The sequence below is a fragment of the Simochromis diagramma genome, unplaced genomic scaffold, assembly GCF_900408965.1.
Source record: "Simochromis diagramma unplaced genomic scaffold, fSimDia1.1 OVJJ01000816.1, whole genome shotgun sequence".
Classification (NCBI taxonomy): Eukaryota; Metazoa; Chordata; class Actinopteri; order Cichliformes; family Cichlidae; genus Simochromis; species Simochromis diagramma.
In genome coordinates, this window is record NW_024386908.1 from 6,213,554 (window position 1) to 6,237,689 (window position 24,136).

At 39.9% G+C, this 24,136-nt stretch overlaps 1 long non-coding RNA gene across 1 annotated transcript; it reads left to right on the forward strand.

Annotated features, from left to right (window-relative positions):
* Positions 1-1,719: 1,719 nt before the first annotated feature.
* On the forward strand, positions 1,720-10,741 carry LOC120736127. The gene is made up of 2 exons (XR_005696416.1): positions 1,720-7,990; positions 9,591-10,741. It is a non-coding gene; the product is annotated as an uncharacterized LOC120736127 (long non-coding RNA).
* The last annotated feature ends 13,395 nt before the right edge of the window (positions 10,742-24,136 follow it).

A 24,136-nucleotide genomic window follows, 5' to 3' on the forward strand; every position in this document is an offset into this window, starting at 1 on the left:
CAGGATATTACATTTATGGCTTTTCCAACAGTTGTGATTGCCTTCCTTTTATGGTTACACGCTATGTTTTTAAAACCCATGAAGAAATAAAATGTTAATTTTCCCTATATGAAAAAGTAAACTGAAGCAATCACATTGACAAGAGCCACGCCTTTTGTCTTTGCATTGGATCATTTTGTTTGTCTGCACTGTGCTTTAACACAAACTGCTGCTGTGTGCTTGTTGCGTTCTCCTGAATTAAAGTCTATTATTTACCTTCCTTTAATACAGACTCTGTGCTGTAATTAGGTGTCACCTCACCGCACGCTAGGGATGTGGTATCTAAGCAACCCATGACACAAACACACAGTAAATACTGTACTTGTAATTCTTGTGTTTTCTCTCAGGCTGTTTTCTCAGGTCATACACTTTAATGGCAAGTAAATGTGAAAGCAAAACACGCACCCGAGGATTTTTGCCAGAATATTTTCAGAAACTTGACTCAAAGCAAAACTCTGTCAGTCAGCAAATATTAGTTTTACAAAATGTGTCAGTTCCTTTTTAACCTCATCATTTACCCTTCTCTTGTTTCATTATGTGCACAGAAAACCAATGATGGCGAAATAAGATTTAAATTGGTTCAAGCTGTTGGTTTCACTGGGCTGTTTTGTGCTGCCTGTGTAACAAATATAAGTTATTGAATGACTTCGTCTACATGTACTACATTTTTATTATTAGGAACACACAAATAAGTCTTTACCCAGTACCTTATTTCTGGAGATCTTGGGCAATAGTTCTCCAATCTTTCTGAAGGTCTTTCAAAGTTTTTCTTTGGACATGGGCTGTTTTTTGCTCCCTTTCAGTCCAGTCTTTGTACCTGACCATTTTCAGAGGAATGTATTTGTACATATAATTTGCTTGCATGTCTTTAGTTGAATCATTGAAAAACACAAGTCGATAGGATTAAAATTTTATCCCCCCCTCCAAAAAAGATTCCCAAATCTAGTTCTAGCCAAAAGCTTGTCATACCTTGGCATGGTGTGCAGTGTGTCCTTAAAACATTTGAGGAAAGTAGACAGAAGCAGAAGTGACAGCTCTGAAAATTTGCTGCAAATAAGTAAGCAATCAGTAAAGTCATGTCCTTAAGAAATAGGCCAAAATCCAACAAAAGCCTGATACAGGAACTGAGAGATGCATCTGACCCTTTAGCTGATCTACCTACTGTTCACTGAAACCTCATCAGAAATGGTCTCAGTGAAAGGGTGGCTGTCTAGAAGCCAGTTGTAAGGAAAGGAAAGAGGGAGCAAAGGCATGTCAAATTACACAAGAACTGGACTGAAAAATCAGGGGCAACAGGTCTGATGGAGTAAATTCATATTTAAACATTTTGAGGCTCTGTCATGGTTAAGGGCTGTATTTCAGTCAGTTTGGTAGGGGAGCTTGTCAAAACTGATGGAATTATAAACGAATGAAAGTCTTGTCAAATTTTAATCCACAATACAATGTTTTCTATCTGGCAACAGCTTAATTTTTCAGCATGACAATGATCCCAAACACACTGTCAGTGTAGTAAGAATAAAGTTGTTGAAGTTATTCTTCGACACCTTTATTCTTTCTGCACTAGCAATAAGAATACCACACATTTACTGAAAAATACCAAATATTGACTTTTAAGCTCCTTAGAATTGCACAAAATCTGTTTTTGCCTTATATAACATATTCCCATACATATTTTTCACACATTTCAATAAATTGCTGCACTTATTTCCAATTTTCCTAGCAAAATATAAAGAAATGACGTGTTCAAGACTTTTTCACAATACTTTACCTTTGTAGGGAATTAACGGAGACGTTGCTTCCAATCCAAATACTGTATTTAAATTGATTTTATCAGTTCAAAATGAAGAATAAAATAGTAAAATAAAATCTTCATTAAAAAATACAAGTTGTAAATGTTTAATAAAATAAGCAATAATGTAAACAAAAACACACAAAAAAAATCAATAAAAACAGCCGCCTGAGTAAAATGAATCTAGTTAATGCCCAGAGACAGCCTAGTCTAAAATTAATTAAGTGTTGGGACATGCAGCTTAGATAACACAACTTAAAACTACAACCAACCCTCAAACGATTAAACAGGTAAAATGAAATAACCAAATTCAGCAGATAAACCGAGCAGCTAAAATTTAGCCAAACTGTGCGGCTGAAAACGGGATAAAACCATGCACCTAAAACCAATAACAACAACTAAAAAACAGAACTGGTCTATTTGCTGATGGAAAAATACTTATACATGCAAAATCTGAATATGTGTCAATAATGCAGTTTCTCACATAGTAAATCCCCACAGGATGCTGTCACGGTGTTGGTGCCTTTTGCTACATCTTTAATACCATTGTCTGACAATTAATATGAACTGACGTTTGATTAAATGTATTAATGGACCATCCAAGAAGTCTGTGGACTGTTTTTTTTTTTTTTGTTTTTTTTTGCAATAATTAGCAGTGTGTATCTGTGTCTATGTTATGCACCCATGCAGTCTATTCACACTTGTTAGCATTTGCTGTCAATAGACCAGTCTGTTCTTGTGTACATACGCTTCCAATTCTGGCTTTGGAGGGAGAAAGGGGTAATCCATAAATCTAAAGGTGAGGCATCAAAATGGGAGCCTACACATTCATGGATGACCTCACAGTGGTTGTGTCCATCTTTCATATACAGTCTATGATTCCTTGTCTTAATTTGTTTCTCCAACTTTAATTGTGTTTACTCTTTCAACAATTGTTTCCACTGTTTTACAACCCAAAGCGTGAGAAACACCAAATTTTCATACAAAACTCATCAATATCGCCGTATTTCTTCCAACACTGAAAGAGACGGATATGAGTCGCTCCTCTACTTTGCATCCCAAAAGGCCCTCATTTCACCGTACACAACTTCCTATGCACTGTACTGCATGTTTGTTTTTGTACAGTCTTGTGTATCATAACTCCTTGTTTGAATTAGAGTCATCTAACACGGTTCCCACTGGGAAACATCAAGTAATAAATGCCATTCCCGGCATGCTTGTTTGAGTAATTTACGCTCAAACGAATGTCGCTCCTCGTCTCCAGGTGGTCCTTTCTGCCATGTCTCTGTGTACAAGCCGACAGTGCTTTTGATGGCTCCACCTGAGAGATTTGCCCAAATGTGTCTGCTTTTTCCCCAAAGTGGTTTCCAGAGTTTCCGCTCTGGGGTTGTTTACCAGTAAATGTTTTTGTGATTCCCCAAAGCAACACGAGAGTCAGTGTTTTCTATTTCCCTTTTATTATTTTTTTCTTCCGTTTTTGTTTCAAGGAACACAGCATTTGTTATTTAGCCCCAACCCCTCCCTTTACTCTCACAGAAATGGCTGGATAGGCTGTCAGTAAACAAAGTCTAGCTCCCATTAACCTCTGATTCCCTCTGAGAATCCACAAACAAGTCGAGTGCCAAACGACCTCAAACAAACTGTACATGCGCACGCACATCCATGCACGCACACAGACACACATTTTCTTCATGTCCTGAAGAATAATATGGAAATATTCGTCCTTCTCCCTTCCCATGCTTAGCCCCGGTGCTCTTGCCGTCTGTTTTGCCTAATTGCTTTAACACTAGCCCGGCATGCTAATTGCACTGGGCCCCCTGTCACCACATCATTTACATGGCCTGCTTGATTTGAAATTTAATCTGCTTGAAGGGTTTGTGTTTCATGCTCACTTTAAATCCTAATACTCTGTGGGATCTAAAGCAGTTTTCATTATTGAGACTGTAAAATAAAAGGTTGTGTATTTGTTTGCACCAAGATGATTTTTTTTATTATTTTTTTTAAATCAGAAACTTTTAATATCTGGTCACAACTTGGACTTTCTGATTTTCAGGTAGTTTCGGTTGTAAAACTTGTTCTGTTACAAAATAAAACTTTGTTATGCCACTTTAGTTTTACTTGGTGATGAAATCAAAGAGGAAAATTGATGAGACGATGGGCAGCGCCGTGTCTGGATGCTGGGCAGAGGAAACTTGTGGATGAGATGGGAGCGCATGGTGTGTTGGCTGGCCGTTTTTTTTTTTTATATACTGCAGATGGCCTTTTTGATGTGGAGCTGAAAGAGAGTTAGACAGAAAGAAACAGAGAGGATTTATACAGTGTAGTGAGCTCACATAGTGCAATTCAATCAAAGGCCAAAAGCTATTTCAATTTCTTAGAGGTTAGGCCCATCCCATTTCTGTGCTAGCACAGTGTTTCCTCCACTCGTCTTCCAGCCAGCCACAGCTTTTGTGTTGGAGCTGGACTGTACAAGGACACCTTTTCAGTGCCTCTCAGTTTTATCTTTGTCTACAGAATCAAGGCACAATGAAGCCACTTTTGTTGTTAGCTACCGTGCAGCTTCAGGTTACAGCTTCTTGAAAATAGAGTCCAGTCAATATACATAATGTGATCAAAAAGTTAAAGCTTGCTTCTCTGGGTTAGCTCAGGAACTAAGAAGGCAGCACCCTGGGTTCAACCATGAGACCCTTCCTGTCCATCTTTCCTGTCCCCTCTTCACTGATAATGATCAAATAAAAAAAATAATATAACAATCACTACAGTGTCTTGCTATTTGTTATTGTAATCAATAGAGACATCAATTCTGGATTGAAAGTTTTCTCTCACTTTAAGGTTTAAGGTCTAAGGTCACTCCTCATCTTCTCTGATGGTTTTTTTTCACTAGTTTTCCATTTGGGTCAGTGTCACATGAGGTGATACCTAGACCCTACAGAGGTTGCACATGTAGTCCAACGTCTCCAGGATGTCTCCAGGAGGGCTCATGAGTATGTCTTTGCCAGAAGATTTGCTGTGTCTCCCAGCACAGTCTCAACAGCATGGAGGAGACTCCAGGAGACAGGCGGCTACCCTAGGAGAGCTGAACAGGGCAGTAGAAGGCCCTTAACTCATCAACAGGACCAGAATTTGCTCCTTTGTACAAGGAGGAGCAGGATGAACACTGCCAGAGCTACAAAATGACCTCCAGTAGATCACTGGTGTAAATGTCTCTGACCAAACAATCAGAAACGGACTTCATGAGGATGGCCTTAGCGCCCTGTGTGTCCGATCTCCTCTAGTGGGCTCTGTCATCACTGGCTGGCACAGTGGAAATCAATTGCCACTGTGACATTCTCAGGCAGTACCGCTGCAGCTTTTAGCTCAGCTGTAGTCAACCCTGTACCTGCACCTCTAATGGACACTGGAGGTCTTCCAATGTGTCAATTGTCTATTTACTTCATTTTGGAAAAATGGATGGTGGGTGAAAATTGTGTTGGCATGGCATCGTGTGCTGGCTTATTATTACACACAGGCCCACACAGTTCAGTTTGTTGTCCCCCTGATATTGGCAATCACACATGACATAACATTGACACCACTCAAACTAAAAGTCACAGAACGCTGCTCTGCTGTACCTCAAAATTCAGCAGTCATCGCCAGCCAGTGGCCTGTAGGGTGTGTCGAGGCAGCTGACCGGAGGTGCACGAGAAGATGTGCGCATCTTGAATGTGGCCACTTGTGTTTGCATTCTTATCATTCATATCTCTTAAGCAGATAAAGTTACTACAAGTTACAACAAGCGAGCTCTGCCTGCTTCTCTAAATATTCAAGACTACGCACCTTTCCACAGGCATTATTAGCCTGACTCGGAGAGCTTTTATAGGGGTAATTTTCAGAAATCTGGCCCGTGCTTCCAACTGTCACCTCTTTTTTTTTTTTTTTTTAAGGTGAACGTGACCATGTTGACCTCTTCGAGAACTTTTGAACTCTCAAGAAGACTTAACAAAAGCAGAAAGTTCAGTATAATCCTAATTACCCTCTGCGAGGAAAGCAGGCTACTGAACATTCATACAAAAACACTTTGGGGCTCGCAGGGAGGGTTATTTATGTGAAGTCGGAACTGGATTGTGGTATTGTGCTCGTTTTTTTTTTTTTTTTTCTTTTTGAGAAATTAAAGTTTTTTTTCCTTCTTATTTTTTTCTTCTCTCCATACAAGTTCAACCAAACAGAGAGAATACAGTCAATATTAAGTCAATTATAAATATTTATAATCTACACATTTTAAAAATCCTGTCAATCACAAAGATGTGGGGGATAAGCTCACAGCAGCTGGTTGGTCCGGATGTGATTTGCATGCCACAGAAAGCCTCAGCTTGCTATCCCCGTTTTGTTTTTGACTTTGCATGCCTGCTTGTTCTCAGTGCAGATTAAATATAGAAGTTTTGTTCTCGTTGAGGATAGATGTTTTTTTTTTTCTTCTCTCCCTCTTTTCTCTTCACTCACACACGCATGCTGGCACACACAAAACACAGAGGCAGTATTGACGCGTGATGCTGATGGCGATTCATTATTGAAAAGGAAATCGTCTCAATATGACTGGAGTTTGTTATGGGAAGCTTTGTTCTCGTCATCTATATTGCAGGGCATCTTTGTCAGTCAGCACTGTGAGATCTTTTTCTTCTCTCTGTGTTTGTGTGCGTAGCAGAGAAAAAGCTTTCCATCCTCTGTAGTGTTTGTCAGTGTTACTGTCCTAATAACTAACTGCCTTATTTTTTTTTTTCAAGTTGATAAAAAACTTAGATACAGTACTATTCAGTTTAGCCTAGCAGTTGGTCTCTGACATGGTTTCTGAATAAAGCAACGCTGGGTCTCATTCGCCACTGGAGCTGGAGGTTTTTTTCTGCTCTTCTGCTATGATCTTATTTTTCTTCCATTTATTCCCAGGAATAATTAGACTGGCTGGCCATGGTTATTTCTGTGATCTAATGCATCCGGCCATAGAAACTTGCATTAACTGGCAGTCAGCCAGTGTGAATTTTCTGATCACATTGTGTGGATATCTATATGACCACAGGCTGATATTGCAAATAAAATCATCATGCTCCTGCTGTTGATGTATACAAACTGTAAAAAACAGAAAATTACATTTCATTTACATGTCTGCCAAATTAGGATCCTAGAAAGAAAAAAAATTACATAGAGAAAGGGCTGCATGCTTTATAAACTAGTTTGGTTTAATTCTGTGATTTTGGTGTACTTTATAATGCATTTACAGTCGCTGAAAGCTAAATACAATGTAGTGAATGGAAAATGGCCTTTTCACACTAAATACTGAGTTTCTATGAGCCCACTATACTCTTTACAAGATCCCAGGATAACTCCTCTAGTCTTCCATGGAGACAAAAAAAAGCCCATCTTCATTCTAATATATTAATAACATGCCCAGATTCATGGATTTTCTTTCACTCTGTGACATTTTTACCTAAGGCCTCAGTCACATAAACCTAGTGGGCGTACATGAACGGTCGACCAGTTTTAATGAAAGCTTTGCAGGTATAACAAACAAGAATATTGATCTTGTGAGCTTCACTTAGTCACCAGGTCCCAAATAAAATTCTTACAGATTTAATTCACACAAACTGTGTTTTTAACTGGCACTTTCTCATTCCAGTTCAGTAGGTAGGCTTTATAGTTCCACAGGTTCAACTCTCAGGTAAATTTCTTTTGGATTCCAAGGCTCTTACTCACAGTTCAGCCCTCTGTGTTTTCATATTTTTAAACACAGGTTTTTATACTGATTTGACTTATGGACCAGTTGACTCTGCTCCCAGGTTTTCTATTCTGAGTCAAGAATGGCAGTAAGCACACCAAAAGAAGGTATCTACGATTAAGAGGATAGGTAAGTAGACGATAGGTGATCTGAAATAAAATCTAAGTAAAACAGTGGTAACAGAAGTGGCTTGAGTGACACTGATTCAGTAGTACAACGATTTGGCAAAGAATGACGAGGAGAGGTACAGAAGAGAGTAATGGAGGGCAAATGTGCCAAATGAATGCCAGGTGGCCACGCCCACTTCTTGACAGAGGTAAGCAGGATTAGCCGACGGACATAGAGTGGCAGCAATGAAAATGAAGCCAATGAAGAGAGCTGCAGTACCTCTATGGCTGCTTGAAGCTGGTCCAAAAGTGAGTCTATTCCAGGTTTAGCTGCGAATATAACATGTCTACAGCTTTTTTTGATCTCTGATCTCTGTCACTAATTAATGACACAGGTCACTGTAGCCACTCACTGGCTGCTAGGCCTCATTGCTGCAAATTTTACCAATTGGTTGCGGTTTTGATACCTTTTTGGAGCATTTTTAGCAGCTTTTTTTGAACTTTTTATAGTGTTTTTGTGTTACAGCCCATCCAGAATGTCCGTGCCTCAGTTTTGGGTGAGGGTTTAACATTTTTCTAGCCTGTTACATGATACTAATTAGCAGGTATTTGTGCCTTTGGATTGCACCTGTGGAGATAACCAAGCTCACTAGTTTTAGATGATGACTTAAGACTTCACACTCCGGTAAATATGGTCACTTACGGCTCTAGACAAAATGATGTAAGCGAAAAAGCTAACGTTTGCCATCTCCATCTTTTATATATAGTCTTAATGTTGTATGGAAAATAACACACATCTGCATAATTTTAGTTTACACAAATGTAATGTTTGGACATCGTGGCACTTTAAGATGCATGTTCAGGTGTGCCAAATTACTGAAGTGTTATTAAAAGGGAAATTTCACCTACTTATTTTTGCACCAGTTTATATTAACATGCTGCAGACTGCTCTCTACCTAGTGCGTGTAATATGAGGCCTCAAACAATACAAATAACAGGAGCACCTAAGGTCTAAGATCTGACTCATATTGTAGAAACACCATTTAAATACATGTTTCAAATACTGTATACTGTTACTCAGTGAAACAACCTCCGGTACGTGTAATCACATATGTACAGATCATCACACTAGCAGTTTGAGCGGTATCTAGCCTTGTGTATAGGTAGGCATATATTTTAGTCACAGCAGATACAAATGTGAATGCAGTGGGTGTTGACTGTTTGACTCTTTTGACACTCGATATGTGCAGTACTGTGTGTGGCAGCCATATTTATTTTAGTATGCACACTTCGAATGGCTACGGCTGCAAGTTTAACAGTGTATGATGATGGAGTAGTGGCATTCTAATGCATATGACAGTACATTAATTGAGTCCTTGGAATTAGCATACCAGTGACATATGCGGCAGAAGTGCCTAGACAAGGCTCACTGGACATGTCTGGCTCTGTTGCAACATTTTATAGCCCGCATTTGAATGCAGTTCCCACTTAAAATGCTCAGAAAATATTGCATCATCTTCATGTCAAAGAAAAACACAGTCTGAAAACTTAACAAGCATCACATAATTTTATGTAATTTGTCAAACAATCTCCCAAAGTCACATTTATGCTCTCATCAGCAAGCTTGTGATTGTCACTTTAGCTTAGCATCCACTTGATTTCATAATTTATGCAGAAGGGATGTGACTCTGCGTCGGTGTGTTACATGTGAGTGCAGATGTGTGTGTGTGTGTATACACTTCTGTGGGTGGGTGAACTGGCAAAGTGTCCCCTCATAAGAGTGCTTGTTGTGTGGCATTCTCTCTTGATTTCATGCTTTGCTGATGGAAAATTAGGCCCTTGCGTATCTCTGCATGAAAAGGAGGTGTAGGAGGAGGAGGAGTACTGATGGTTGCTTTTATCGCCTCAGGACACTCTCCCCGACAACAAGAAAAATAGAGCGATGAGGAGGGAGGGAGGCTGTGTCATTGGCTGCTAATGTACTCCTAAACAAGACGATGAGACACATGGAATCCCCAACGCTACACCAAGGAGCTTCTAAAAAGAAAAAAACTCATATCTTTCACACTCACTCTTCCCCCATCTTTTTCCCCCTCTTCCTATTGTTTAAAAGTTATGAGTCTGGCCTTCTGAAATATTTTTAATGTACTCTGCCTTTTTGTTGTGGTTGTCAATTGTATGTAGAAGTGTCGTAGCGTTCATTTGCATTTTTTTTCTCTTGTTTTATTTTATTTTATTTTTTTTGCCTGTCTGTTGCCCAACGAAGCTCTGAGGATAAAGTGCTTAAAGGACTGCAGGCACTTCACTTGAGTTGTTTGGTTGTTCAAAGATACGCCACAGTACACCGCTAGTTGAAATGCAGCTCAGCCCACTGTCAGACGTGTGAGGAGCATTTTAAGGCAAACTGAGGAGAAAAAAAAAGAAGAAGCTCTAATCCTGCTATGTTACGTAAGTGGAATAAGAGCTTCATATATTGTAGAGTGCTTGTGTTCCTTGTGTCACAAAGATCAAACATGGCGCAAATGACTGTAAAGCTTCTCTTTGATATTCAAAGCAAAAATCAAAAAAAGTAAAAAGTTTTGAGGCGCATTCTCTATCGATATTTGGCTCAGCTGTTTTTTCACAAAGAAAAACAATAACAGTTTGACTGGGTGATGCAGTCCGGTTCAGTTTGTTTGTGTTATTATGGCACTCAACTGGATTTTTATTTGCGAAATTTTCTGAAAATTGTTGCCTCAGAAAAACCAAAAGCAAGGTTTGCGTGCGGATTCAACATCTCTTTGGAGCGTGGCATTAATTGGGGGCAGGCCACAAAGTCAAGCTCAGCAGCAGTCCCAGCAGATCAGCCATTCTCAGTGCCAGCCCACATCAGTGGATGGCTTAGCTGATAACTCCCTCTATGCATCCAGTTGGCAGATCTCACATAAGGAGCACTGTTTAGCTGTTTTAGTCTGCCCTCAGCTGCTGTGCAGCTGCAGGCCACTTTGCAACCCAGAAAGGGATCTAACTGTTGTTCTTTTGGCTACTTTAGTGACGCTTGCTGATTTTTTTTATTTTTATTTTTATTTTTTTTATAAAAAGACCACAATAAAAACTCATTTTTATACTTACTTCCCTTTAGTGTTTGAGCAGGGCTTCTGTGTCATCTGACACCAACTTCCTCATGACTGTTGCTGTCACAGAATAATTTCTTACACGTGGATTTAATTCTCTTCAGTGTATAATTATGTGTTTTTATGTGTGCACTCGAATTATATCACTTATGTTATGGGCACACTTTACAAAGTCACAGTGAAATAAAGAAGGTTTGGGTTAGTTTTAGGTAAACAGTGTTTTTGGTTAGGCTAGTATTCAGAAATATTCATTTTCTCTGTCATTTAAAAACCTTTTTGTGTGTGTGTGCACTGATGTGCATGTGTTTAAGAAACAGGGAAGCTTTACCAGTCTGTTGCCCTTCAACCGGGCCTCTGCTATTATATAACAATGAGGGTTTTTCCGAACATGCGATCCAGCCTGAACAAACTATATGAATCCTTTGCTGTGGTATTTAATTGTTTTGGGATCCCACTGGCCTTCTGTGCTTTTGCTATGAGCTGTACTTTGGATACAATATCAGCGTGTCCCACAGGTCATTATCTCTATTGAACTCCGCAGGAAGGTTATTGATGACTTATTGATTTTTTAATGATTTCTTCTTCTTTTTTTTTAAAAATCCAGAAATCCTTCACTAGTATGCTGTAACAGGGGCAGCTAATTCTGTCTGCTGTGGCTCATTCATGTGCTTTCAGTGTGCTTTTGGATGTTTTTAAGTCACAGCTGTTAGGAAACCACTACAAGAGCTTTCTTAAGGTTCAAGTCAAAACGGTGGAGCTTTAGAAAGATTCCTGTGAGGTTCTGCATTCCCAAGTTCTTCCCAGCTGAAAGGAAAAACTTGTTTACTCATGTAAACAAGCGAAAACACGGGGAGGAAAAAGCAGAGTGTAAAAGGGAGTCTAGACGCAAAACTGACCGTAACACCTGGGGCCACTCAGCACAGTGACGCACACACGAGAAGACTGTGGGGCCTGGCAAAGAGCAGCCACATCTGGATCAGTTTGCCATCAGGGAGGGGCTGACTGCTTTTATTGGACTGCACTTGACTTGATGTGGTGTGCGACTTTGGGTTGGGAAGACGAGCTGGACACACGGGCAAGGCTGACGAAAGCAGCTATTCTCTGCTTCTCAGCCTGCAAGGAGAGGAAAAAAAAAGAATACAAGAAACGTCAGAAGGAAAATGTGGAGCAAGAGAAAGATGATATAGATAGATAGATGAGGAATTTATCAATAGGTCTGCACATCTTTTTCCCCCACCTCACTCCTCAATTCTATAATTGAAGTTAGAGCAAGTTTAGGATCCTAGATTAGCAATCTCAAGTGTTCGGTCGAGCCCTGAGCTTTCCCATCTGCAGCAATCACTGACACTCTAATATTCTATTTCCACAAAGTAATCACTGAGGAAGTTAGGGGAATCTAACTCATTCCAACTGAACTGAGTCCACAGATAAATCAATATTCACAGACAGAGCCTAATATTTGGTGTGGGATAAGACTGTTTTGTATGATCGCATAATCAAATCGTGCAGAAAAGGACCTTTTGAGATGGAGGGAAAAGACATTTGAACCTCAAAGGCACAGTCCACCACTGTGAGCCAAAACTTAATTACAATGACCTTACAACAGGGCAATAGCCTAAAGCTATGCATTCAGTCTAACACGCAGTCCCTTCCAACAGTGCACAATACACCCCCTGCTGCCATCAGACCTGATAAATGAGTTCCTTTCCTTGATTGCTGCATCAGAACCAAGACTGCGAAATAGGCGGAGAGGAGAAAGAAAGAGGAAAGAAACTAAGAGAAGGAGATCGGGAAGAAAGTGAATACGACATGCAGAGCAGTGATAATAAAATGGAAGCCATTTGTTATGTTCTATATTGTCTAGGATTGTATTAATTAATGTAAAAGCGGATGTAATATCTACAGTATTTTTTGTTCAATGTTGGAAGGGGCGCTTGCAGCACTTCAACAACTAGTGTTAGCACATACTGTGTAAGAATGGAAGGTTAAATGTGCTGCAGCTGTGGTTCATGAGGCATTTCTTAAAAGGTTCGGTGATTCAATCCCCAGCTCCTGCAGTCCACATGCTGAACTACTCTCTCGCAAGATACTGAACCTCCAAAATTACTCTTGATGTATCATTCATAGAGTAAAGCCCTGTCAGAATGGATAAATGTAGCTCCTAGTGGAAGCATTCTTTAAATCGAATCCATTTCCTTATAAATCTTTTTTTATGTATTAGTTTGCATTTTTAAAGTTAAGGGTGTCTGTGAGGCCATTGGAAGTGGGCTAAGAAACTGTCTATACGGCCCAACTTTGACATTTTAGTCACAATTAAGATTTTACTGTAAAAAACATCTACAGAGTACCTTTGTAGAAACATTGCCCATTTTTAGAGACACTAAAATATCACCAATCACATTTTAATTAAAAAAAGAAATGCTGATATAACTCAAATAATGTTTAGTTTTCATGTTTTTTCACTGCACGAGTTGTATGACTACAGGTTTTGCAACACTGAAGCTTTATTGAGAGAATAATCCAGAGCTTCTCAATTTAGAATCACCAGTTAACCTCACATGCATGTCTTTGGGTTCTGGGGGGAAGCTGAACCAGGAACCTTCTTGCTGTGAGGTGATAGTGCACCACCACACTGTTGCATCACCCCCAAAAGAAAGAGAAAATATCCACCGAGTGACAGTTCTCTGATGGCAGAGGCAAGAACACAATGCTCAGGTGGCTTCATGCTGACAGGAAGGCAATAGTATCTCAAATACCACTTCTTACAAGCAAGGTATGCAGAAGAGCATCTCTGAATGCACAACATGACATACAAACCTTGAAACAGACAGCATGGTTTACAGTAGCAGAAGAGCAATGACCACATCTTTCACACCAAAGCTCAATCATCTCAAACTGGTTCAAACGCTTGTCTTTTCTGGTGACTCTACAGTCAGCAGATCTCAGTCCAACTGAGCGCCTTTGGAATATGATGGAAAGGGAGATTCACATCACTGATGTGCAACTAAACAAATCTACAGCAATGTGTGATGCTATCATGCCAGTATGGACCAAAACCTCTGAGGAATGTTTCCATCACCTTGTTGAATCTGTGACATGAAGAATTAAAGCAGATCTGAAGGCCAAAGGTACCTAACGTGTGTCTGCTGCCACAAAGTTGAAACTGTTCTCTGCTGTGTGCCATCTTTAGTATTACGGTATGTTATTCCCCTTCTCGCAGTTTCTGATCATTTCTATTTTTTAAGTGCAACATGTCTTATAATACCTCTGCTTTTACCCACACATTGAAATATCCCCTGACATGTAATCAATTGGTCCACGAGTTGCCCTTCTTAGTCAAAATTCTCTTCCCTTTAGATTGAGAGGATGGGTAATCATATGATCATATCAAGATATTTCACAGAATGGTGATTTGTATATGTTTTGACGCTTCATTCGTGGCGCTAGAGCTCTCACCGAGCTCTCCTCATCCACCCTGCTGTCTTCTGTTTACCAGATAAGTTGCACCTTGAACATTTCTAGTGCATCCATTTACTCATATGCTCAGTTTCTGTGGAGGAGGAAAGCAGCAGATTACATTTAAAACTAAGATTGTCCATAATATAAAATAGTCAGATTGCCCTTCCTGCTATAACTTCTTCAGTTTTTAACCACAGGATAATTTACTGGCTTCGAGCGTCAATCCTGCACGCGTGCACTCACACCTTCATAGATTCCTAATGTCTACAATTTGCATTCCATACTCTCCCCATCACTCTCTATTTCTAAGAGTCACTGGCTGCCACGAGTTGAACTTGGTTTTTGATTAAGTGTTTGTAGGTAGTGCCTCGGGCCCCGTCTCTCATAGATAAGAAGTGGTAATCACAGTGTGTGTGTGTGTTATTGTGTGTTGTCTGGAGGAATTTGTTGGCTGCATGCTGAGGGACCAAGAAACAGTTTAAAATTCAAGAATTTAATTTTGCCATCTTTTCCCAGCTGAAAATGAAGCATCATTAAGTCCCTGTCCCCGCTCTTTATTTCCGTGAACGAGGTTTTAAATGAGTCCCTTTTTCTCTTATGTCGATTGCACGCCGTTTTTTTCCCTAATGACAAAACAAATCAGGATTTAGCACAAGCACTTAATCTCAAATTATCGTCTCTATTCAAGATCAAAACAGCTGATGAGAAGATTATTTTTGTGTACCCCCCCCCCCCTCCTCGTACCACCACAGCTTGAAGAGGATCCCTCTTTCTAGAAACCCTCTTTCAGGAAGTGTTCCCATGTTTGACAGCATGCCAGTCTTAACAAAGGGGAAATGCTGAGTTCCCTTTAATAGATCTATATTCATTTTCAAATGAGTTGATTAGCCAGCACAATGTCATTGGATTCAGGGGCCCATTACACATTTATGATGGTAAATTACTGAACATTTACAATCCAAATGAAATTTCATGAGCAGGGGATATTGAAAAAATGAAGGGAGAGAGACGCTTTGCGTTCATCCCCGTAGCCTTGCCTCATTGCATCTCTCTTCCTCTCCATCCCACTCTTTCTCTCTCTCTTTCCCTTTTGCCTTTCCCGCCTCACTCTGTGTTTCTTTTTTTTTTCCTTCTGTCTTTTACACTCTCTCTCTCCACTCTCGTCTGTTTCTCCCTCTCACATATCACATCAGTGCCCCCTGTGGTCCAACTGGGCATCGCATAAGGCTCTGGACCCGCTCGCACAGCCCCTGTCACTTATATTTATGGAAATGTGTTGTTTTCATGCCGCAGTTCAGGTAATACAGGCTTGTTTACAGGTACAAGTAAGTATCCAGTCATACTTGTTTTTACTTTAAACGCAGGCAGATATAGAATTGTTTTCTTTATTTGCCCTCTCTGTCTTTCAGTGTAGTGCTACATGTAGGTTCAAACGTCCTATAGATCCCTGAGCAAACACCTCTCCTGTCCAATCAGCGCTTGGGACTTTGCAGCCCTGCCACTGCATCCGCATCAATATTTTATTTTGGCAAATTTGCAGTGACATGCATTAGTACAATTAGGGGCAAGTTTTTACTTGAATTCCCATCTTCTACAAGGGGAGAGGGTGCGATGAAGGGGAGCTGAACTCGCTTACTCCTGCTCGTTTCCTTGGTCTCTCTACCCCGCTCTTCCTCTCTCTCTCTCCACCACGGCTGGCTCGTTCCTCTGCTCTCCACCTCTAAATAATTCATCATCCAATCAATCATTTTCTCTTTGTTTTGGGCCCCAGTGCCTGAGATGAAACGGCCCGCTGCCAAAGCTGCTTTGCCTCATCTGAGGCCTGGAAAACATGATCTGCTGCTGAGATTACAACACACACACACACACACACACACACACACACACCAAAAGCACCTAGCACTGAAGTGCTGGTACCACATATTCACTGTTGGGAGTCATACACATTCATACAGATACAATAGGCACACACAGCAGCTCACTTTTTTTTCCAACATTGACACAAAATGATAATAGATATCTCTGTAACTAGAACTTCATAATTGTTACGCCTTAAAACAAGAAAAGCCAGACAAAACAAAAAAGATTAGCTTTCGGTTTGAATTTGTACAGTCGCTTTAACCGCACGGCTGTCAATCAATCTACGCGTGCAAAGAAATAAATGTGGCAATTACAGCTGTGCGTCCTGTCCCTCTACCTGTATCAGTCACACTGTTCCGCAGCTATTTTAGATCCCGCCTTTCTTCTTGTTTGCTCTTTGCTTTTCGCAGCTAAATAGATCATTATTCGCGTTTAACACGGTTAAACGGCGAGCCTTTTTTGTTTTTTAATGCCACGCTATTGTAAGTGGGCTCTGTAATAGAACACAGGCTGCGTGTCTGATCTCCCAGCTGTAGCACTCGGGTTTGGTTAGCTTATCTAAAGGGCCTGTCTCCGCCTTAAAGCCTGCGCGGAGGCAGCCTTAATGGGGGGAAATGTCTTGGACAAGTGATTTGAAGATATTTTGCTTCATCCCTTTGGAGCGCTCTGCAGGTGATGCTGTGAATGTCTCCTTTGTTTGATGTCGAACAACACAGATCCGCTATTGAGTGATAGCTTCAAATGCAGAAAGAGTGAGACCCTACGTGCTGCGCCCCCTTTTTGAGCTACATCAGAGCAAACTGACATCTATTATGGTAAAGAAAAGACAAGTGTTTGAAATTTTCAAGTACTCACATGGCAGAAGTGTCAGGAATTTTACAGAGTGCAGTTTCTTTTCTTTTCTTTTTTTTTTTTTTTTGTTCATTCTCTTTTTGTTAACAAGGTGGTTTTAAGCCAAGCATGTCTATACGAACTCTGTTGGATAGAGCATGAAAGGATGCTGCTAGCCCATCATGGTAATATTTTAGCCCCCTAAAAAGTTGCCACAAGTCCCTTGAGCCCATCTAACAAGAGCAGATTAAACCCATACACTATGAGCTCAAATTCGAACAATTATATAAGCTCACTCACCGTCTAACTTTCAGCCAGCAGGGCTCAAACAGTCTTGATCTTTATTTTCCAGATTTGATCACAGTTTCTACTTTACAAAGTTTTTGATTTGTTCTGTTCTTTGTTCTCATATATTATCATAGAAGAACTTGGGCTGCTTTTTTTTTTAAACTTCCGCAGGAAATTCCAAAGTCCAAAGTTTCAATTCCCTGATTTTCAATGACTTGAAACTGTGATGCGTGTCTAATTACTCCAAGCTATGTGGGATTACTTGGACCTGTAAGTATGAAATCTATAAAAACTAAGCTTTATCTTTGAACAGAAAGCAATTTCAAATACTGTTTTTAAATGATCCTTTAATTGTCCTTGTATGGGGACAATGGGTTTATTTTACAGTATGACACAATAAAATCACTATTGCTTAACAAACTATAAAACACTTCATTGAGCAGAATGAAGCATAAGGTGGAGAAAAGCCAAAATGTAATGTCCTCTGTTTCCAGACACAGGGTCTCAGGGGGTTTAATGATGAATGTCCAAATGGGTTTCTATATATATGTTTGCACTTAGCTTGAAACTGACAACTGGCATGGCTTTGTATTGTTTGGCAAAAAAAAAAAAATCAAAGCAAGGATCTTTAATTTGTTAAAAACAAAAACAAAAAACCAAAACTCAACTAAACCTGTTTTTCTGGAATTTGTGGATGGAAAGTATAAAGGGGATTGTCTAGAAATAATTCTCTGTAACACCTTAAGGGAAGTTTTTAAGATTTAGCGCAAATGTTCACCGGGACTCAGGGATGATGTCATTTTGATGATGATTACCAGAAGTCACAGTTACCTTACAAAAGAAGCTTTGGTCATGTCTACACTAAATATGGCAAAATATCACAGTGACTATTTAGGAATAGGTGATAAAGTGGTGAGACTTTAAGCGTAAAAGGGTCAAAGGTCACTTGCAAAGCGACATTTAAAACAAACATGTTAAAACAAATCCTGGCCCTTCAGCTCCTGTAATGCAATAACAGCAAGAGAGATGGGTGTAATCTACAACCTGTTTGGGTGGCAAAAACATACATCAGTGAGATGTGTGTAGTAAACACCAATCAGCCCCAACATTAAAACCACTGACAGGTCAAATGATCATCTTGCGTCTTGTGTCGCAGTCCATTATATGGATGTTACAAACACTTTTTCAGACTAACACATGGCTGCAACCACCCCCAGCAAGATAAGGGACCATTATAGAAAATGCACGGTGATGATCTAGCCCCCAAAGTTCTTGTGCACAGCAAACCTAGGGATTTTTCCTTCTATGTTCCAGATCCAGATACAAAAGCACCCTCAAGGAGATCCCATGTCCCTACCTCAAAGGGTTTGGGGTATTTTGGTGGAACAAGGGAAACCCACATGACATTAAGCAGTTTTTTTTATGGTGTGGCAGGTCTGTGTATGCAAGGACTAATATATATCTCCTATTTTACTACATTTTTGGTTGACCACAGTGTTGCTACCTGGTTACTTCTCATGGTAATGCCAGGATGAACTGAACCCATGGTGGCGAAGAAGAAAGTGTCAAACAGTAAGGGAAACATAGTGTAAGGTTACATCTAGGGACTGTTTTTATGGAAGTTTGTTTCCACAAACAAAAACAAAGTTAGGAATCTCAAAACTTCATTATTAATAACCACAGAAATTTCAGTTAGTAAGCTGTAATTTTGAGATGTCTAACTTGAAATTTTGATTAATGGATGGCAAAAACGTGTTCTCCCCCCCATGTTCCATATATTTTAGTTTTTGCAACACAGTTGAAACAAAAAAACAAAACAAAACAATATATATATATGTATATGTATATATATATATATATATCTATCTATCTATCTATCTATCTATCTATCTATCTATCTATCTATCACAAAGACATTGCTAAAATAGTCTAATAGAAATAAGGCACATACAGCGAGATGATTTTAAGCAAGAAAGCCACATCTCTTTCCTCTGCCATAAGTCGATCTGGATAAAGTCTTCCATGAAATTCCGAAAATATCAATGAAAACGTGTTAATCCTGCTCTAAAAACCAGAAGAAACATTTTCCCCCTGAAGCTTGTTTTGTAGATTCCACTTATTTCACAACACATGAAATTTAATAGCCTTGTTGAAATGTGCCACGGGGGACTCAGATACACAGCGAATGCATGTCTGAAGTCTGATAAATAGCAGAGGCGGATGAAGACACATTAACTGTAAGCGTCCTGGGCACTGTAAAAAGACAAACTGCTTTATTTATCAGACTGGCAGAAACACATTATCAAGACAGACGCAGGGCTACGGGAGTAAATAAAACACAGTGGCATCATAAAAGAAACTTACAATGTGGGGTTAAAGACAGACGATATAGAGAGATGAATGAGGAGAGAGGTTTGAAAGTGGTGGGATGCAAGGAGAGTGGATGGGAAGGGGGGGACAGGCAGCAAGTGTCAGGCGGAGAGTTGAAGGATCACCCAGGGCCTAGTAATCATGCCCCGTAGGGCTTTACGTCAAGCAGCTCGAGTGTGAATGAGCGATCGCACCTACCTGCCCCCTGTTTGTTCCTCTCTCACTCGCTTTTTCTCTCTCTTGCACACACGCCAAATAACACCATGTGCAGCAAGTGCAATATCTACCCACTTCACGAAATAAATTGGCCACCTACCAAAGACAGCAAGAGTCAGATTACCTCCGGTGAGAAGTCAGCTATCGCAATTATTGTTACAGAATGTGTCGAGAAACTGTTCAAATATGTCATTCCAAAACATGGCCCCAGCCCGCGTGCCCCCTGAATTGTAAGATATTTATTAACAGTTATGAATTAATTGAAGAAAATATTTGGTTCATATATGCCAGTGTAATTTAGAGAGGAAAATGTGATGAGTTCTTCGTTTTTATAAGAATATCATTAACCCTCTTGTAATTAACCTCGTTCAAAAATTAACCACATGTTATTATCAAACCAAGCAAATAATTGAAGCAGCAGCTTAATTTATAATTTGACAATTTCCTGCGTCTTCTTTTTTTTTTCGTCCTCTTTCATGTGTTCCTTTAATGCAAAAAGAGGAAATGGAGAGACGCATTAAAAAGACTTTAATGAACGTGTAGCGTGGTGAAAAGGAGAGGCCGAATTAGCTCGTGTTAATGGCATCCGCTGTCTGTCCTGGTAAACTGGACTGAGTGATTCCACAGAGCGCCCCCACCTCTCCCCACCCCTTACTCCATCAAGGAGAGGGAGTGTGGAGCAAGGGCTCTTACTTCTTCCAAGACACAGACAGTAGTCACCAGGGAATAGTATGGAGATCACCCCCCAAGACACACACACACACACACACAGCCAACCTTATGTATAGGTTACATGGAACGGCTAGGTCTGGATGTCAAGGCTCAGCTGAAGAAAAGAGAGGAAAGGATGCATGGTGGATATGTGTGCAGAGAAAGGCTGCAAGATAGATGAAAAACCCTCCATGGAACAGTATTTTTAGCCAGTCCATGGAGACAACATTGTTGCCCACGTTTAATGTCCTATGTGTAGCACTAGCTTATGTAGTGCCTTATCCATGCAGGTTAGATGCAGGCGATGACGTTCGTTCGAAGCTGTCATTTGGAGTCCAACCAATACTAGACTCTTATTAGTTAGTTAGGTTGCCTTATTTCAGTTAAAGTTTTCTTGTTTAAAAAATGTTTAGTCTGAGTTTTGTCTTTACTAGTTTCAGGGTTATCGCTAACATTTTCTTATTACTGCAACGGTTATTTTTCGGGGACCAGATTTTTAAAACTTTAGAACAAGTTTTACTATACAAACATTTGACTATTGAATATTTTTTAAATTTTTATTTTTACCAAACACTATCTGTCAGTGTTTTCGGGGTTACTGGCCAGAGTGTCGCAATACCCGAAAATCTACTTGTCGGTAGCAATGCTAGTAGAATTACTTGATTCCATCTAATTTGATGTCACAGGGAAAAAAAAAAACAAATACCAGATTATTATCTCATATACTCAAACATGAATTATTTTATTAAAAAGTGACTGTAAATCACTGATATGGTAGCACAAGGTTTATTTCAAATGTTAATATTCTATTTTGCTGACAGGACACAGAGTGAAATGTTAAGATCTTTGCCTAAAAGCCTGCTAATATTATTACGAGGGATAACGTTAGTTACATTATGTCAGGTTATGCATTTATTTTATGTTAGCAAACATTTTATTCTATGGAACATAGCTGATCTCGTAACTGCAATGCCAGCTGTCATGGAAAAACGGTAAGGCGTTTTACAGGATAACAACGCAAAGTAGCCTCCTTCCATACCTGACTCTTATTGCCTTTGTTACCCACAAGTTAGGCGGCGCTATAGTGGCAACTAAACTGGTCGACATCTTGCATGTGTAGCTTTTCCCATGGTTGTGGGCGTTTCCTTTCCTTTCTCTCGAGTAACGCAAGAACAATTTTATATTTTATGTGTATGCTGCCCCCTATTCCAGAAGAATCGCAGCCTCTGTACGTTTCCAGTCCACAGTATCTACTGTACTTAAAAAAATAAAATAAAATTTAAAACAATTTTGGTATTGAAAGGCATCGCAAGAATCATTCATAGTTACTTAAGCTGATTTGATTGAACCATTTCTAAATAACTAACATTTTTTCTGCATTATATTCTGTTTTGTTTTGTTTTTTAAAGTGAATATTGGAACATTTACCAGATAACACTCAGTGTGTGTCAATACTGGCAAAAATACCTCAGTGAATATATTAATTCTTTTACCCCTTACAAAAAAAAGCAAAACTCACAACTGGATATATAGAACTCTAAGCACCACAATATACTCGTCATGCACATGGACGTGCTTCAGAATGAGTTTCATTTCATTGTTTTGTTCATTTATTCCTCATGCTTTACACTATATGAAGGTAAATTTAACTACCGTATACGTGCTGTAGAGTTCGTGAATTTAACTTGGAAGTCCATTAATTGTTATCTAGCACTACATCAAAGCTTGTCTGCAGATTTATTATGAATCTGCAAAGGAATTTATAACATTTATCTAGTAAAAAAATAAGTATAAAGCAGAACAAAACCCCCTCAGTTACCTCAAAAGTGTTAAATAAAATGTTTTGGGTGCATATACTGTGTTACTCAAATATCATACAACACCATGGATGTACACTATCTATGCTGGCTTGACCTGTACTTGCCCCCCCACTGGCCCCCCTTCTCCCAGTTATGACACTTCAAGGAACCCCATCTCTCAGATAGTGGGAGTGGCTGTCTGCCTCATCATTGACCTCAATGGTTCGTCACCACGAGTCTTCAGGACAGACGTTTAACTGCCATACAAAACTCCATGGCTCACTGCTTATTCAATCACTCATGTGACAGTTAACGGCCCACAGTGGCTAATGATTTTCTGTCATGTTCCGGCCACGCTGCGGAACTGGAGGATTAAATATCGGCTGACGATGGACACATCAGCTTCTACAATGGGCCCTGTTCATCAGCCAAACCTCACGTTCCCCTGTTATAACTCTGAACGAAAGTGAAGTATGGGGCCACCTTGTGCTGTTCATCGAGGGCCACTTTGTTATCCTCCTTCTGCCTGCTGTCAAGTTAATACTGTATGCTTCATAGCCTTTGGGACATTTTGTCAGTCTCTCTAAGATCTTAATCTTGATTGTGAGAAAGATATTTGTCTTATTTGGAGAAAATGTTGAAAGTCATCATCTACCAGCTGGCTAAATTAGAAGAAACCCTGCTCTAAGCTTACTCTATATACACCACCTTAATAATGTGCAGGTTTGGTTACTCTTTCTGCATTCACTCGTTTGTAAAGAATATTCCCTTCTTACAATTTCCCATCGAATTTCACAAGAAGAGTATTCCTAACTTTTTTTTTTTTTTTTTTTTTGCTTATGTTGCAGTTGTACCACCTTCAGGAGGAGTGTGAGTTGTCAGTGTGTACACAGGGATTTTGAAGTTTTCAGGCCACTAGCTCTCCTGCTCTGCAGGCCCATCTTGCCTCCTAGAAGTCAGCCAGTTCAGTCCTGGTTTGTGTCTGAACATGTATCTTGTATTCACCCGGACTCCTTCCATGGCTCTCCTGCTCTACACATCAACATTGTTTGCCGGATGGGCATCTGTGGACGGAGTTGTGTGGAACCTTTCGAGTATTTATTATTCAAAGGCCTTGTTCCCTATGCTGTTTTAGTAAGGAGGGAGCAAAGGTGTGTGTTTGGTACAGGGAGATGCAGAGCTGACACAGTGTCACTGACAGGGTGAGCTTCAAAATCCCACAGTTGACTCCCCCCCTATTATTTGTTCCAGTCCAGGAAGGCACAGGTAAGATCACACAGGAGTAGAAGTGTGTGTCTGTGTGTGTGTGTGTGTCTGTCATGGGATTTGTACTGTAGTGTCTGTGTGTGGGTTTGGGATATACGTAGAGCTTGTGTATATATGTGGGAACTTTGCATAAGCTGGCATTCGTTTGTTTTCCAAGTTGAGGCATAGCATGCGTATTTTTCTGCACATCCTTGGTAGGTGAGGAGTTGACTTTATGATGTAGATTGTGTGCGGTAAGGCCTTTACTCTTCACTGTCATGTCTTGGTTTGTTTTTACCGGCCATGGCAGCTTATTTTTGAGAAAGCTGTTTTTATTGAGCTTTGCTGAAAGTTTATTCAAAAGATAGAGGAGGAAAAAAAAGTCAATTTCATTGATCCATTCAATTCATATGTGGGTTACTATCAGTATTTACCCAAAACATTGCATTTAATCAATGAAATTAATCACAGTCTTGTGTTGTCTCTGCCTCACCCAACCAGACACACGCACACAGATAAATCACACACTCTTTCCCATTGCAAACAGTCATAATGAATACCAC